The sequence below is a fragment of the Propithecus coquereli genome, unplaced genomic scaffold, assembly GCF_000956105.1.
Source record: "Propithecus coquereli isolate 6110/MARCELLA unplaced genomic scaffold, Pcoq_1.0 Scaffold391, whole genome shotgun sequence".
Taxonomy (NCBI): Eukaryota; Metazoa; Chordata; class Mammalia; order Primates; family Indriidae; genus Propithecus; species Propithecus coquereli.
In genome coordinates this window covers 1,299,642-1,314,930 of record NW_012149630.1, presented here as the reverse complement: position 1 = coordinate 1,314,930, position 15,289 = coordinate 1,299,642, and the positions used below count along the sequence as shown (strand labels likewise).

At 39.0% G+C, this 15,289-nt stretch overlaps 1 pseudogene across 1 annotated transcript in view; it reads right to left on the bottom strand.

Moving 5' to 3' along the window:
- The window catches only part of LOC105817022, a 127,512-nt pseudogene extending 124,454 nt beyond the window's left edge, over window positions 1-3,058 (bottom strand). The window contains exon 1 of the transcript XR_001137814.1: window positions 2,998-3,058. The product of XR_001137814.1 is annotated as a forkhead box protein P1-like (transcript). The remainder of the gene's footprint in view (window positions 1-2,997) is intronic.
- Between the last annotated feature and the right edge of the window lie 12,231 nt (window positions 3,059-15,289).

Here is a 15,289-nt window from a genome sequence, read left to right as displayed (position 1 = left end):
TTTCTATAACTGTGACCAGAGCAAGTTCTCCTTTTAATTTCTGTTTTGACATTCCAGATGACCTTGGGTAAGTTACTTACCATCTACAGGGCCACTTTCCCACTCTGAAAAATGGAAATTATAATAATTGCCAGCTACCTCTTAGGAATGCCAGCAACCAGACCCATTCTGCAAAACACTCAGATCTACTTGGAAGAAAAGTGTCACATCACTACCAAGTATCATGGCTGTTATTTGTGATTCTTCAGATGTTTTAACAAAAATTCTAAAAATGGCTTCACCTGGTTTTCTGAATTTGCCTGGCCACTTTTATATACACAACCAGTTGTTCCCATAGTACCTGTGCAGGAATATTTATGTGCCTCTATTCTGTTAATGATTGCCAGCTTTCAAATTTGGGGCATGGTATTTACTGAGAAGCTCCTGGCATCTGAAATCTCTGTTGTTCTGGTAGTGGGAAAGATGGTGCTGGTTTTTTGTCCACTGCTGGACAACGAGATCTTCTCCTTGTTTAAGGCATGTGTCAGGAAGAAACACCAACCACTATACTCATTTTAACATCTTTTATTTTATACTTCTAGCAAACCTTTTATTCCTTTCGATGTAAGAGATCAAGATACATACAAATGAGTTTTTGAAAGATTTTTGAGCTCGTTCAAAGGTAAAAATTGCATATAACTAATTACTTGAGTCTATATACCCTAATTTATTTCTCCCCAAAATCTGAAGAGTCTAAACACAGATGGAATGGATACTGTAAAAGGAAAAAAAAAGCTCAGCAATCAAATGTTCATTGGGGACAGGAAAACTGAAGATTATGTGTATAAGGAACAAAAAGACAAGAAGAACAGCTGAAATTGAGAAAAACTACAGAGATTAAGTAAAAACTCTTATTCCGAGCTTCCTACCAGTCAGGTCAAAGAGAAGAACTGTATGGATTTGTTACTCAGCTTTCCTCCTGTCATGAAAGGAGGTAATCAGGAAGATAAAACGTTTTTATGAAGCAGAAATTTTTACAAGGCGGGGGGGGGGCTTATTTGCTGGATATTGAATAATAGATCGTGCACTTGATAGTGAGTATAAAAAAAGCTTTTTTTTTTTTTTTTTAAACACAGACTATCTCGGCAAACGCTAGTGACAAATTCCTGGAAACATTTTTCCCTAAATTTTCCCTTGACTTACGGTATTTTTAACTTTGAACAATATCATAGAATTTGGGGGGAAAAATCACATTTCCATTTTCAGGTAATGGATGTAAGCATGAACCTTATAAAGATATCAAGCTGGAAGAAAAATAATTCATGATTACATGTGATTACAAAGAAATCAACGAAAACCTATCAATGAAGCTCTTATTTGGAGCTGTATGAATAAGGCAACTCTCAAGCTGAATTTTTCATCTTTTCACACTTTTTCTGCTTTGTTTAATCACAATTTTTAGCTTCACCAGAAACCTCTGCTAACAGCACAAGATGAGTTGAACACTTGGCATGACTTTGCATGAGGAGCTTCTTGGATTGAGATCACTTTGATTGATCAAAGACCAGGAGACAGCAAATTACAGCCCAGCTAAGTAGCTGCAACAGAAACTGAATGGCCCCCAAAGCAGGCAGTATTTACTATATGACTCTGGACAGAAAAAGGTTATAGACCCCTGATACAGACTAATCCCTTCCTTTTTAAATTTGGAAAATTGAGTCTCTGCAAAGGAAAGCACTTTGCCCAAAGTCTTGCTGTGACTTGATCCTAACTACTGGCTGGGATCAACCCCTTCCGCTACGAAACATCTGAAAGGTACGTCTGTCCTCTTTGGAGGACAGTTAGGTACATTCTGCAAAGGTTTAATTTAAACAACATAGATGGCAAAATGAGGCAAGTCTGAATTTTCTGACCAAAGTGACATGTGCCAGAATGCAACTATAAAAACAAATCCACATCCTTTTAGAACCCCCAAACCCTAGGTGAGTTAAAAACAAAATCGATCAAAGAATCTTCACATTATGCAAGTTCTGCAAAAAACCTGTTCAGCTAAAGAGTAAGAAGCCTGTATCTTACAAATACATAAACTTTAATTTAATAAAATCTGAGCAAAGGCTTTGCTCTAGCATGCTGGCAAGTAACCTGTTTTTAAACAGACACAAAGCTACTAAATCAAATGGAACTATTACAGGCCAAAAATCAAAAATGAAACGAAGACTTGAGAAACATCGGACATCAAAATGACCTGCAAGATCATCTCATGTGAGATGGTCGTGGCCCTTACCGGAGAGAGACTTTAGAAATCAAGTAAATATGTAACATCTCTAACCATTTTAACCAGAGTTCTTTTTCATTCTCCCTCCCAAAAGTGAATTTGAGAAAATTAAATTTGGCTTTAATTCATTAAGCTACATTAGTCTCTCTGAAAACTTCTAATTTTAAAATCAAGTACTCATTTGATTTTCAAGCAAGGTCAAGAGAACAAGGCGGCCTAGTGCTGACATTACAGGGATATGCCCCACACTGCTCAGCAGTGACATCAACGTGGCGTGTTGCTATGGTGCCTGACTGTTAATTTCTGAAAGAAGGTGATTATGAAGCCGCCAGATGAACATCAATTGGATGACACCACTTCAGCACACAACACTGACATGCGTTACTCTTGTCTGCAGCAAGTTAATTTCATGAATCACCACTTTTGTGATGTGAATATTCCTTTCGAACGTTAAACCTACCAAGTCGACAAGCAAGAAAAAAAAATAAAAAATAAAAATAAGTTCAGCTTCAACAAACAGAGGAAAGTTTGATAATATTTGGGGGAAAAAAGGAAATCTGTGAACCATTTCTTAAGAGCAACCTTTTCTTTTAGGACCTCCAAAAATATGCTACAGACATACTTACACACAAATAAATACTCGTATATTTGACAAATACAGATCAAAAATAACAGAATTAAAATGCCTAGAAGGCAACAGATATAGCCCTAGATATAATTCTACTAATCACATTTGCATTTACCTTTTTTGGCTTCTGTAAAGCAATCTTCAGTTATAGTCACCTCAAAAGGTCACGTCTTACCCTGAAAACAAAAGAGAACATCAAAATCTGAATGTCAAGAAGTAGCAACCACCTCTGCCTGGGATAGACACAAGCAAAACAACAAAGGAACTCAATTATATTTAATGGCAAATGACTTCCAGAGTTAATAAAAACAAGTCCCAAGACCTCCACTTATCTGGACCACGCGCCTCTAAGCTCTTCAAGACAACAAAATCAACTTGGATGGAAAAAGTCAAGGTGAAAAATTTCAAATTTTGCGTCTGAACTTTTTCTCATCTTGTCTATCAATTTATTTTCATGTGGAATAATACGTGACTCACAGGCCTTTGTTTTTGGAAACCAGACTGCTACTTGAACGTGTCTCCGTTTGGTTAATACCCACGACATCTCTTATTTCATTAAAGCAGAGGCTTATTTTTTCCCCCCTTCAGAAGAGAGTTGGTTCTTGTAGACAAGATGCTTTCTGCCACTTTAGACCTTTCAAAATGAATAAAAGCACCACAATTTTCAGTTTGGGGAGGCGTGGGGGGTTAATTGCTGGTGAAAGCTGTTCACAGAATGTTTTTCACTTAGCATCTATCTACCAAATCTACTAAGTTAAATAAAAATGGTTCGTGTCAGATGAAATAAACAATTGAAATCAAGCTTCCTAAAACACAAAGCAGCCATGGAACACATTTTACCCCACATCTACTCCTGCATCTGCATACTCCCTTATGCAAAACAGTGTGTAATCCTCTAAGAAACATTACAAGCTGCCTCTTTCTGCCCATGTAACTGGGATCAACATATGGCACGAGTGAAAAGAAAAACATTTGTTTATTAATTTAGATCAAATTACCAAGAGGGTACAGGATTCATTCTACAACCACTGACCAAATGCTCAGATAATTTTTTTTAAGATAGTGAAATCGTATCATTTTACTAAAATGTTAATATCACTCTCCAGAACAATAGGTAATGAAGTGGTTTTAATTTTATAGGAATACACCCCTGCTTATTCCTCTGCTGTCGGCCCCGCATGTGGAAAGGCAAACATCACTGAGAAGGGTAAAAATCTGATTTCACCGGGGCTAAAATTTTGAAAGAGGCACTTTAGTGTACACTATCTTTGAGGAATTGATCGGAGGCCAATTTATGACATTTCCACAAGCAAGTGTATGCAGATTCTTGCCATTAAGACTGGAAAAAGATGCAGCCTCTGAGTAAAATCATAATTTTCATGTTTACTGTAAGAGGAAACTGGAGGTTTTCACCATAAATGTTCACCATTTGGGTGGGGGAAAACCCTAGCTCTGGGACTTAAAATTACTATTTTGCAGTCTGCCTAAAACCTTTTTGTTTTTACACAAAACAATTCAAATTGAAAATGAAAATCGTGTGCTTTACTGCTGATGTATGTCCCCAGGATTGGTTTCTCCAGTGGTGAGAACTCTGTTTCAGGGCAAGCAGTGATAAGAAAGGAAAACAAAGCAGGGATGGTCAGGTCCTCAAGGTAAAGCAGTGGTCTGCAAAGCAGCCCCACGCCACACGAATAAGAGCTCAGTGGATACAAAGCGCAGCAGTATCTTACACACTAGAAATTTCTACCTCCACTACTCATCAAATCTTAAATGTAAAGCGAGCGAACTTTGGCAGACCCTAGTCAATTCAAAGGAAGCAGGGCCTTTTCTCCCTCCTTTTCACTTAAGATATTCTCCAATACATACACTCTAACCTAATTTATATGTTTATCTATTGAGCTGTGTCTATTTTTGCATGTTTGGCAGTCAGACCTATAGTATTAGAGACTTTGCAATGCAGATGAGATTTGCTATCATATAGGCCTGGCAAACAACTGGACTTCATTAAAATTTAATTTTTTTTAAACTGCTGAAAATGCCTACTTTGAATAAAGTTATCTCCAGTGCTGCATTCGAACCTGCAGAACATTTTCAGGTAAGCACTAGGCCTCTTTCTCCACTCACCTATATATACGGTGCGGTATATAAGTGAACACAGAGCAAATACAGAAGCTGGTTCACCCTCAGATTTTACGAGTGTGATTTTTTTTCCCTGGGAGTGGGAGAATTAAAAATGAAATTATACAATTGACCCTCCAGTTACAAATAGCAAAGCAATACAAAATTGACTACATTTAATTTTCACTTATACATAAAAAGTCAGCAGTGAGATATAATCTGTATTTTCCTCCATTTTGAAGTTCCATAAATTCTAATGCACATGCACATTTGACCACTCATTAATTTATTTCTCTTGATTTTAGTTTTTAGAAAAGTACACATTAGCAAAGGAATCTAAGATATTGTTCCAGTTTTGCTGAGAAAAAGATTAACAGTTCAACAGCTGTTTGCCATCATGCTAAATTAAATGAAATGTGTCAATATAATAGACAAGAAAATTAGGGGGTAGTATCGAGGCCCTAGTCTGCACCATTACTAGCTTAGAAGAATCAGAAATCAACAACTAGGAGAAAAATCTGCATTTCATTTTTTTCCAAAGCATAGAACTTCCGTTTCCAGAGCTATATTTATTATTTTTTTAAACAATCACTTTTACTTCTCAAATATCTCTATTATTTATCTGTATGTTTACCGGCAGTATGAGTGCCAAGACTAAAATTAAATGATTATATAAAGCTTTTAAGTATTTAAAAAAAAAAATAAAAGAAATATATTCCCCTTCAGCACACCTGTCTTCTTTTAAAAACTGCTGTCTCCATACAAATTGCATTTTTTTTTCCTTTTTCTTTCTTTTTTAAGTTTCCTATTGGTTTTAGGTTTTAAAAGTGAGCCCACGATACAGTAAACAAATTATGTTCCTTTTTGTTATTCACAGTTAAGATCCTGTGAATACCAGAATTGTTCTGTGGCCTCTTCACTATTGATTGCAACAGTATCATCCACCTGAAGTGACGTGGTGACCACAAAAGCCATGACCAAGATACCAACTTTTAGCTTCCACCTCTAGAGTCAGAAACTTAATGTGCTTTCTCGTCTCCCTCTCCCTCTACCTCTCCAATCTCTCCCCGGCAAATTAGGAATTTCACTCTGCAGAACTCTTATGTTATTAACAGTGTTTCAATGTTACACTTTCTATGGGTACATTCTGCCCTTAATTTAATCCATGAGACATACAATACATAGTGAGATGTCCTACTTGGAATTCAGTTGCAGGTAAGTGTGGAGGTGTGATTTCATTTTACAAGACTGAAAATGAACAACATAGGCTCTATTTTTCCCGTTTAAAATATTTCCTCCTTTTCTTTCTTGGTAGCTAAAATAAATGATCTTCGTCAAGATTCCTGCGGTATATTTCATTTTATACAGCTATGCAAAAGCGAAGGATGGCCAATATATTTCATCTCAACCTTCGGCCCAACCAATGCTGGCTGAGAGAACCTACTGTGTGCCAGGTCTTACTAAAGATGCAAAGAGAAGCAGTGTGAGCCCCTGGCCCATGATGAAGGGGGTGATTAGTAGGTTTTTGACTAAAGGACCCCTTCCAACTCTTTAAGTGTAGGAAGGAACACAGCTCAAACTTCCCATACCCCCGCATCCTCCAATCAAATAGCCTGTATTTCATTTGCAAAAACAAGTCCAAATGGGCTAATTTCCAAGAGATGGCTGCTGCCTCTTTAAAGCAGTGAACCTCAGCGTATAGGGGCTTTTATGTCTTGTTTTTCAATGATTTCTTAAAAAATAGGACATCGACACATATGTGACAAGTTGAAAAAGCATAATAACAAGGGTCACTTTATTTTCTGTACTTAAGACAAGAAAATCTACTCAGAAATCAACCCCAAAGTTTTCTCTATGCCCTTATAAGCTTCAAATACTGAGTCAGGCTTGCAAAAAGGAAAAGGGGGGAGGGAGGGAAAGAAGAAAAGAAAAGAAGGAAGAAAAAGAAAAAGGGGAAGAAAGAAGAAAAAGAGAGAGCGCAAAACAGAGGGGGGATAGGAAAGGAAAAGAAGGAAGGAAGGAAACAGGAAAGAAAAGAAGCTGCCCCTGTACAGCCCAGCTCTCCGAGAGCAAAGGCCACCGTGGACGCTACCCGGGTTTGCTGCTTTACAAAAATTACCTTTCTTTTACTTGTCCCTATCACAGCAATGCGCTACTTTGAATCCATCACTTATTTCCCCAGTTCCCCTCCTATCCCTGCACATAACATTTTACTTCTTTTCTCCTCATCCTCAGGGACTCCCCTCAAATCACAGAGCCTAACTTTGGGGGTCCATTCTAGTAAGTAAAAATCTAAAATACTATAAATTAAGGCATGTGGTAAAGGCAAGCCCAGCCCATGCTTGCCCCAGAAATTACTTCAGGCTGGCAGCCCCCCACTAACTCCACAACGGCCCATCTCCTTTGGAAAAAAATGACTCTCTCTTACCTTACAGAAAAGTAAAACCCTGGTCATGGTCATGTGAAAATATTTTATAGGTATCCTTTAACAGCCTTTAAATGTTGAAACCTAAAAACAATATTTGCTGTTTTCCCTTTGAAGCTCTAACAAAGCCTTTGTTTTAGATTCACCTTTAGTGTGCAATAAGAGTTAATAATCAAATCCATCCCAACCCCCACAAATGTTAAACAAAAAGATAAAAGAAATGCAAATAGCTATTGTCATGGAAAGTTAAAGTACCTGTCTGTATTTTTAAGTGAAAACTATTATCTCTATCAATCAAAATTTAAGAATACAATAGCGCTAATCACAGAAGGTGCTCTGACGGAGTTACTTTGCCTCATAAAAAAAAGTATTTTTCCCCTTAAAAACCGAGTATAAAAGTCATATACTTACAATTAGATAGAGTATTTGTAATTTTATTATTAAAAACCTTCAGCAGCCTCACTGTTAATAAATGCTTCTAAGTCTCTAGACTGATTTGTACCCAAGAAGACCCAAGTCCCTACATATTTTAATAAGGTTGATGAAATTTTATTTAAATTCTCACAGTTTCCAACCTGCGGGGGAACAGCACACTCTTCTGTTGAAAAGAGTTACTCAAACAGAGGCAACAGTTAACTGGTAATGCAAACTCCTTCTTTTAGACCGTGGACACAATTCCCACACCCTGAAATATCTTTACATAGGACATAGCTTCCTTGGATGGTTCACTCTTGTTAATTGCGGCAACTCATTTTTGAAATAACATTCTACCCTCAAAAAGAAAGCAGAATACCCCCATCCTACCCCAGAATGATCTACGTGTACAGTACATGAATTTCTCCTAGTCTTTTTTTAAAATTCACTTTTAAAAAAGACTGGATTAGCCCCTGAATATGGTGCTTTCTGAAGACAGTGCAGGAACAAAAAATAGCAAGACCCCAGATAGTAAAACAAACAGCTCAAGATTAAAATTCCTAGAGCAAACAGTTGAGCCAGGATGCCATTATGCACACTGAGCCTGGATGATGTCTCCTCCACCGTGGGGCCAAGAGGCTGTCATTTTCCCCCCAGCAAGATCAGATTTCCTTCCCTCCCGACCGCCTCTCTGAGCATCATGGCCAACATCTCTAGTGTGCTATTAATATCAATGAAGAGACGATTCGATTTCCACAGAAGAAAACCCTTCCTATTCCGGCACAGACCTTCGGGGAGGACCCCGGCCCGGGGATAGACAATACAGCGGCAGAGTTTCTCTGCTTTCTTACAGTTCGCTCTTGCACACTGTTTGAAGGCTTTTAGCAAACAATGGCAGCATTATCTGCAGGATAGTTACAAAACAGGATTTGTTAGGACAAAGAATAATAAAGCTGCTCTCCTCTCTCTCTCTCTTCTTTTCTTTTTAATTCCCTCCAGTCCCCAAGAGCCTCTCTCTGCCAGTCCAAAATTCAGCCACATTCCCTAAGAGGCACCTGTACTTGTCTATTTCAGTGCAGCCAGAAATTGACAACCGCCCAAGAAGGACGGCTTCAGGAGGCGCCCAGAAGGGCAGCAAAGTACCCTCTCAACATTAGTAAAATGAAACAAAAGTATCAGCCTTGGCTTCACACACACTTACCCGCTCATGGTGAGGAGGCAAAGCTTTGGGGCGGGAGAGGCAATTTTCACACAACGGAAGAAAGTTGAGAGTTTGTAAGGGAGAAACTACAGACGCTGGGAAGCCCGCGGGCTCTCAGGGCTCCCAGGCTGGCGGCAGTGTGAGGAAGGACTGGAGGTATGTGGGCTAAACACAACAAAAGCCACTGCCTTACTCTAGATTAAATATGCAGGAAGAGGCCCCTTTGCATAAACACAAACACTCAGCAAATGAATAACTGGCTCAATCAGACGCCCGCTGTGCCTTCTACCTGTCCTCGCTCTGACAGGAGACACCGCCTGTTCCAGGGGACAGGACTAAACAGGAGACAGTTAAATGTTATGTTGCTATAATAACAATTAAAATGAATTGCATTCATTAGTAATTAAGAACTCACTCTTGGAGGAAGGGGGGTAATGGGGGGAGTGCAGTGCTATTGTGTCTCCAGCTACTCCAAAAAGAACTTGGAGTATACATATCCTTATCGTTCTACTGTGAGTTGCATTTAAATCTCTAATATTCAATGAGAGTTTTAAACAATCATATCGTTTAGTCACAATTTAAGGTCAGAGACATACTTCTTGTTTCTCTGCTTTGTCACATTATAAACTGATCCTTGTGAGTCTTTACCTATAGAAAGATCTCTTTTATATACCTATGTAAAATGTACAAATAAAAATATGTACACATATATGTGGATATATGTGTGCATATATCCTCACACATAATACACTCATGCATATCTAATAAAAGAGAATAAACCCAAAAAATGCTACTTAACTACACTCTTTAGTTCACTAATCAATACAGGAAAATAATTTGAGTTTTCCAAAAATACATCCCAAATGCCTACCTTTCAAATGTCACCAATCTATGACCACTCATTTAAAAACATTACCCCTATATTAGAAAGGATGCTTTTAACTGAGTGGCCCAAACCACTTATAATTTCAATTAAATAACATAATTACAGTCAACAATTTTCTCCATTTTGGCAGAAAATGTGCCATACTTCAACATAATTTGTCCTTAGAACCCCGGAATTTAAGCAAGAGGAAAAAACATGCCGGTGCTAGGAATTCACTACTGTTTTTTCTCAGCTTATGGCGTCAACTCACACTGACCTCTTACCCTATGTTCCAGCTACATGTTGGTCTTAGTAACTTAATTATTTTTTAATAACTTTTGCAGTATTAAATGATTTCGATTGAAACATAAATAAGATTATGTTCTTCTTCTAATTACTAATGCCACACAGTACTTTGGGGGCAAATCTAGCATTGCTGTTCTAGAGGATGTGTCTATATTATTATTGCATTTGGACTAAAAAGGGTAGGTCACAGATCCTTCACAGCCTCTGAGAATGCATCACGATTATCCCAACCCAGGGAAATAAGGCGCTTTCTATTTCAAAAGCAAGTTTTATTTTATTAACACAACACTGTTTTCCGGTCAAATCATTCTGCTGTGCAAGTAAAAGATCACTGTTGAAAAGTTTAAAAAAATTTTTTTGACAAACCAAAAACTCATTTCGAATGCACATTATGGCATAACATGGAGAAAAGAGAAACAAAATAAAAAAGATTCCCAAAACCCCCCAAAATAAAACACAGCTTCTCTAAAAGGGGTGCCCACAGAAACTAAAGATGCCGATTTCGTTCACTATTTTGCCTTGAAATGACCTTCCAAATAAGGTGTTAGATAACTCACTTCCATGGCTGATAGTGATCTAACCTTGATGCAAATAAACCATAGAACAAAATTTAATCAGTATATCACTGTGAAAAAGCCTTTGTCCATCCCAATGGAGCTTCTAATGACTGTTTTGGCAGTTCTGGCGGGTAGTTATGCTTCCCAGCTCATCTATATCTCATACTGGTTGAGCAAGCTAATGGAAGTGCTGTTAGTGGAATCCAATATTAATGCCCTGTATCGTGCAAACCTGGATGCAACTGAATATATTATACAATTATAGGTAGTATCTAATTCCATAGGTATTAGATACTGTACTCTAAATTAATATTTTAATGAGGACAGTGAAATAAAGACGACAATCCAGGTAAGGGATCCATGCGTTGTGGCCCAGCTAAGCTTCTTGCTGAAAGAGTATTGGATTCGGGAGCAAAATGGTACAGACATAGGGATTGTGACAAAAATCTGCATGCAAGCTTTAGATGCTGAGTGACACATACTGATGTACAGAGTCAAAGATGTCATCCTCACACAAGCGCCACTCGCTGTAAGCTTGATAGAAAATGAAGGGGGGAATATAGGGGGGGTGTAGTTGCAGTGAGACCTCCAGAAAATAAACAGGGTGTACAGTTTCAAAGGCTGCAGACACAGACATTTCATTGTTCAAGCCAATTATCAGTGGAAAATAATAACAACAGATGGATTCAGAGTCACTGACTTTTCATATGCACTTCATCTCGGCGGAACAGATGATGAAACGCGAGAGCTATCTCAAAAAGGCAAAACATCTTTCAGTAAAAGAACTCTACAGTCCAGATGGGGACCTTCTAAGGCTGCTGATTATCTTCTTATAATGTTGTAAGATAGACTTACTAAAACATTTCAAGAACTGATCAGATATGATGCGTACAATGGCTTCATTATTGGAAAGAGTCGCCTCAGACTTGTGACTAAACCCGGCAGAGATTTCAATAAGGTTAGGACTGTAAGTTTCCTGTTTTCTCATCAGGGACTGCAGGTTCCAACTAAAACTGGAAATCTGTACACAACAGGAGAATAAACCATCACCCAAGGATCCCAGCTATTTGCTCTTCTCTCATTTGAGCAAAGGAAAAAAGATGAACTAGAACTGTAAAAAGGACATTAAATTATTCTGAAGCATTCCATCATGATGGGGGGAAAAAACCAGCTCCAAAGCAATTCCTTATTAAAAGCATTTGGTGATAAAATATCCCTTATATGTAATTAGAACACCTTAAATATCCCTTGCCACTGGTAATTGCAAAATAGAATTTCCTTTTAGTAGAAAATAAATATAAATTTCAATGTGTTACAATAATAGACTTAATAAATGCCAACCAAAAAAACCCAGGCAAAACCCACCAACCTACTCTAACCCATCATCACTCAACTTACCACCAAGTTAGGCTTGCTGATAAAACACAAGAGGTAAACCACAACCTGAGAACTTGCTATAAGTAATGGAAAAAGTTAAATCTCTAATCAGGCCTCATTACTACTGGAACAATGTATCTGTTCCATCTATTGGTCTACTTATCTATCTTATCTCCATCCATCATCAATTCCACATTCATAGTTCTGCAAAAATCTTTCCCTGATTTGACATAAATTATGGTTGAAATCACTGCGCTAAGGAAAAAGAAAACCTGATCCTCCCACTATTTACTAACATACTTACCATTTAAAAAATATTTTTATGAACACACTACTGACTTCACAAGTTTATAACGTAAGTAAAAAAAAAAATTTTCCAAGCAAGGCTTTTCTTTCAAAGTACTCTGACAAAAGTAAATTCGTAGCAGAACACACAGGCACGAAGAAAATATCGCCAAGGGCAAAATTCTGCAACTGCTTTAAGAAGCAAACAAGAACACAAAAGATGTGTAATACAACCATCTGGCTCTCCTCATACTGTATCAATGCCCCAACTTTATCCCCCACCCCCTTAGCCAGCCCACACCAATGCCACAAAACCAAATGGCTTCACTTATGTTTCCTGCACAGCAAATTTACACAATGCAGTCAGAACATAAAAGTTGATTTTTACACATAAACTAGTATCTTTCAAATTATTCCCACTTCAGTGATTTTGTTGTCGTTGTTACCTATTCACAGTGGGACTTCTTTGAAAAACAACTAACAACCTCACTGTGACGAAGATGTTCTCCTGTGGACATATGCCTTCAGTCGCAAGAGAAGCCCCGTCAAAACCTCAATCTCTGCCATCTTGTGCTTTCTGCTATAACCAGACTTTAGATGTGGACATATGAAAAAGAAATCCTAAATGTATTTCAATTAAAACCTTTACTTTTTTCTGGCACTAAATTGTGGGTTGTTTCCCTCGCTTATTATTTGAAATAACTGCACTAATTTTTAATTACTACTCTCACAAGTCATCACGTCCATTGGAACTTCTCCTTACTCAGCTCAGTCTACAAACATTTACTGAGCAACTACTGTGTTATCAGCAGCTTGCTGAACAACAGACGATCAAAATCCATTATTTTCCTGTGTGCTAGTAGGACCTGTTTGGTACAATAAACCACAGTTTCTAAAAAATCTTTCTATAAAATCTTCCACATGTGAGTAGGCTGGAGCATTTTATTTACTCATATACTTATTTTTGCAGGCAGATATAACAGATATTTGAAAGTTATAGCATATTTTGTAGGGATCCAATTTCTTTCAAAAGCTGGAAACCTCTGTTTGGATAAAATCAACAAATCATCATAAATGCCTCTCATCAAGGGGCAACAATTAAAAAACTAATAACTGAGGAAAAAGACACCTCACAGGCAAATTCTACTCTTTGCTTCTCTGTAGGGGCATTGCTAGAGGCAGACATTTCTATATCGGGCAAGGGTGCTCAGTTAGAAGCAAGATTTGCAAGGTGTGGGGGTACATCTGGCTTACTTCTGCTTTCTCACTGATACTGGTTTTCCAGTGCCATTCCTTCATCCCTCTCCACATTAAGGGATAAGGAAACTTTGCCTGGTTTTTCAAGGGGTAATTTTTGGTTCCCTTCTGGGCGTTTCTGCCCATAGAGTCCCTCGGTTTGGACGACAGCGGTCATCTGTAGGACACATGCAGTGAATCTAGTCACCGGATGAGGGCTTCTGCTAATTGTTTAAGCCTGCACCAGCGTCTGGCCACCAGTTGGCAGACACAGCTCATGGCTGCCTACCAGGCCTGGGTTAACACAGCTGGAGCCAGATGACAAGTTCCCAAAGATATTCTTCCCATGGCCACATCTGGCTCTTGGCGGCTCCAATCTGCAGCTAAACTGATTCTGTTAGGTTTTTCTGGGCATATTTAGGCAACAGACAAACTACGTTTATGACAAGTCTTATTAATTTTGACTGTGTGCATTGTCGGGTTGGGACACAAATAGTAGAATATAAACTCCATGAAGACAGGGACTTTATCTGACTTGTTTGCTGTATATTCCAGGACAGAACAGCAGCTACACCTGGTAGGTGGTTCAATCAATAAATGAATGAATGAATAAGAATGAATGACTCTAACCAGCCTGTCAGCCTAACAAAAACATTCCTGGATCTTGGTCCAGCGCCTCTGTTCCTACTGCTGCATGTACAATGGCTGACACTACGACGCACACAGAGAAGCCCCCCGGTGCCTCTGTACCTAGATTTTATCATGGGCACGCTGACACCCAAGACAGACCCATGCACGTTGTCAGTCTAGCTGGAACAATCCTGCCCCCAGATCACCCAGTATTGCCCGCATCCTTACTCTGTGAGTCCCTAACCTGAGAAACTTGGCAGCTATGCGCCCACGGTGCCGGCAAGTGGTCTGAAAGTAGAAACTCGCCTTCTGGCCACCAAAGAAATGCCAAATGATGAGGCGACTTTTCCTGGCCCCTTTTCATCCCATTTCCTTTCCCATGCCTTTCTTCCTGAATTCCCTGACATGGGCAGAGCCCAGCTCCCTTCTCGACTCAACTCTGACCCAAGACAAGGCTTCCTCAAAGCTCACCACCTCTTTAGCATTGACTGGCATCACATTTAGAGACACCAACATAATTGAGAACCAGGCTGGGGCCCACCCTCTGGGCTCCTTAGCTAGAAAGAAGCCGGCACGTAGGAAGGCTGTGCTAATGATGACGCAAGAGAGCTTGTGCCCCTTATGACTACAAAGCTCCCCTGGGCTCCCCAAGAACACGATGACGGTGGAAGGACACTTGAGAGAAGCCTGGCATGGCTGTCCACGTTGGACACTCTTCCCCTCGCCCCAAGCAGAAAGTTAATGCTCCTAAAACAGGAATAGCTGAACCAGGCAGAAGACTTTGACAAGCTCAGCATACGGTCTTCAATGAAACAAAGCTATTTAGAGGTGTGCTAGATGAAGCTGTTGCTGAACTCTGCCTTCTTTTTCTGTCTTGTAAAGAAGCAGGGGTTGGGGTAGAGGTAACTCTTTCAAGCTACATGTAAATTTCTGAAAAGAGTACTGTATTTACTATGAAGAATTCGGGCTTCAGGCTCCCCTTGAAAGGCGCTG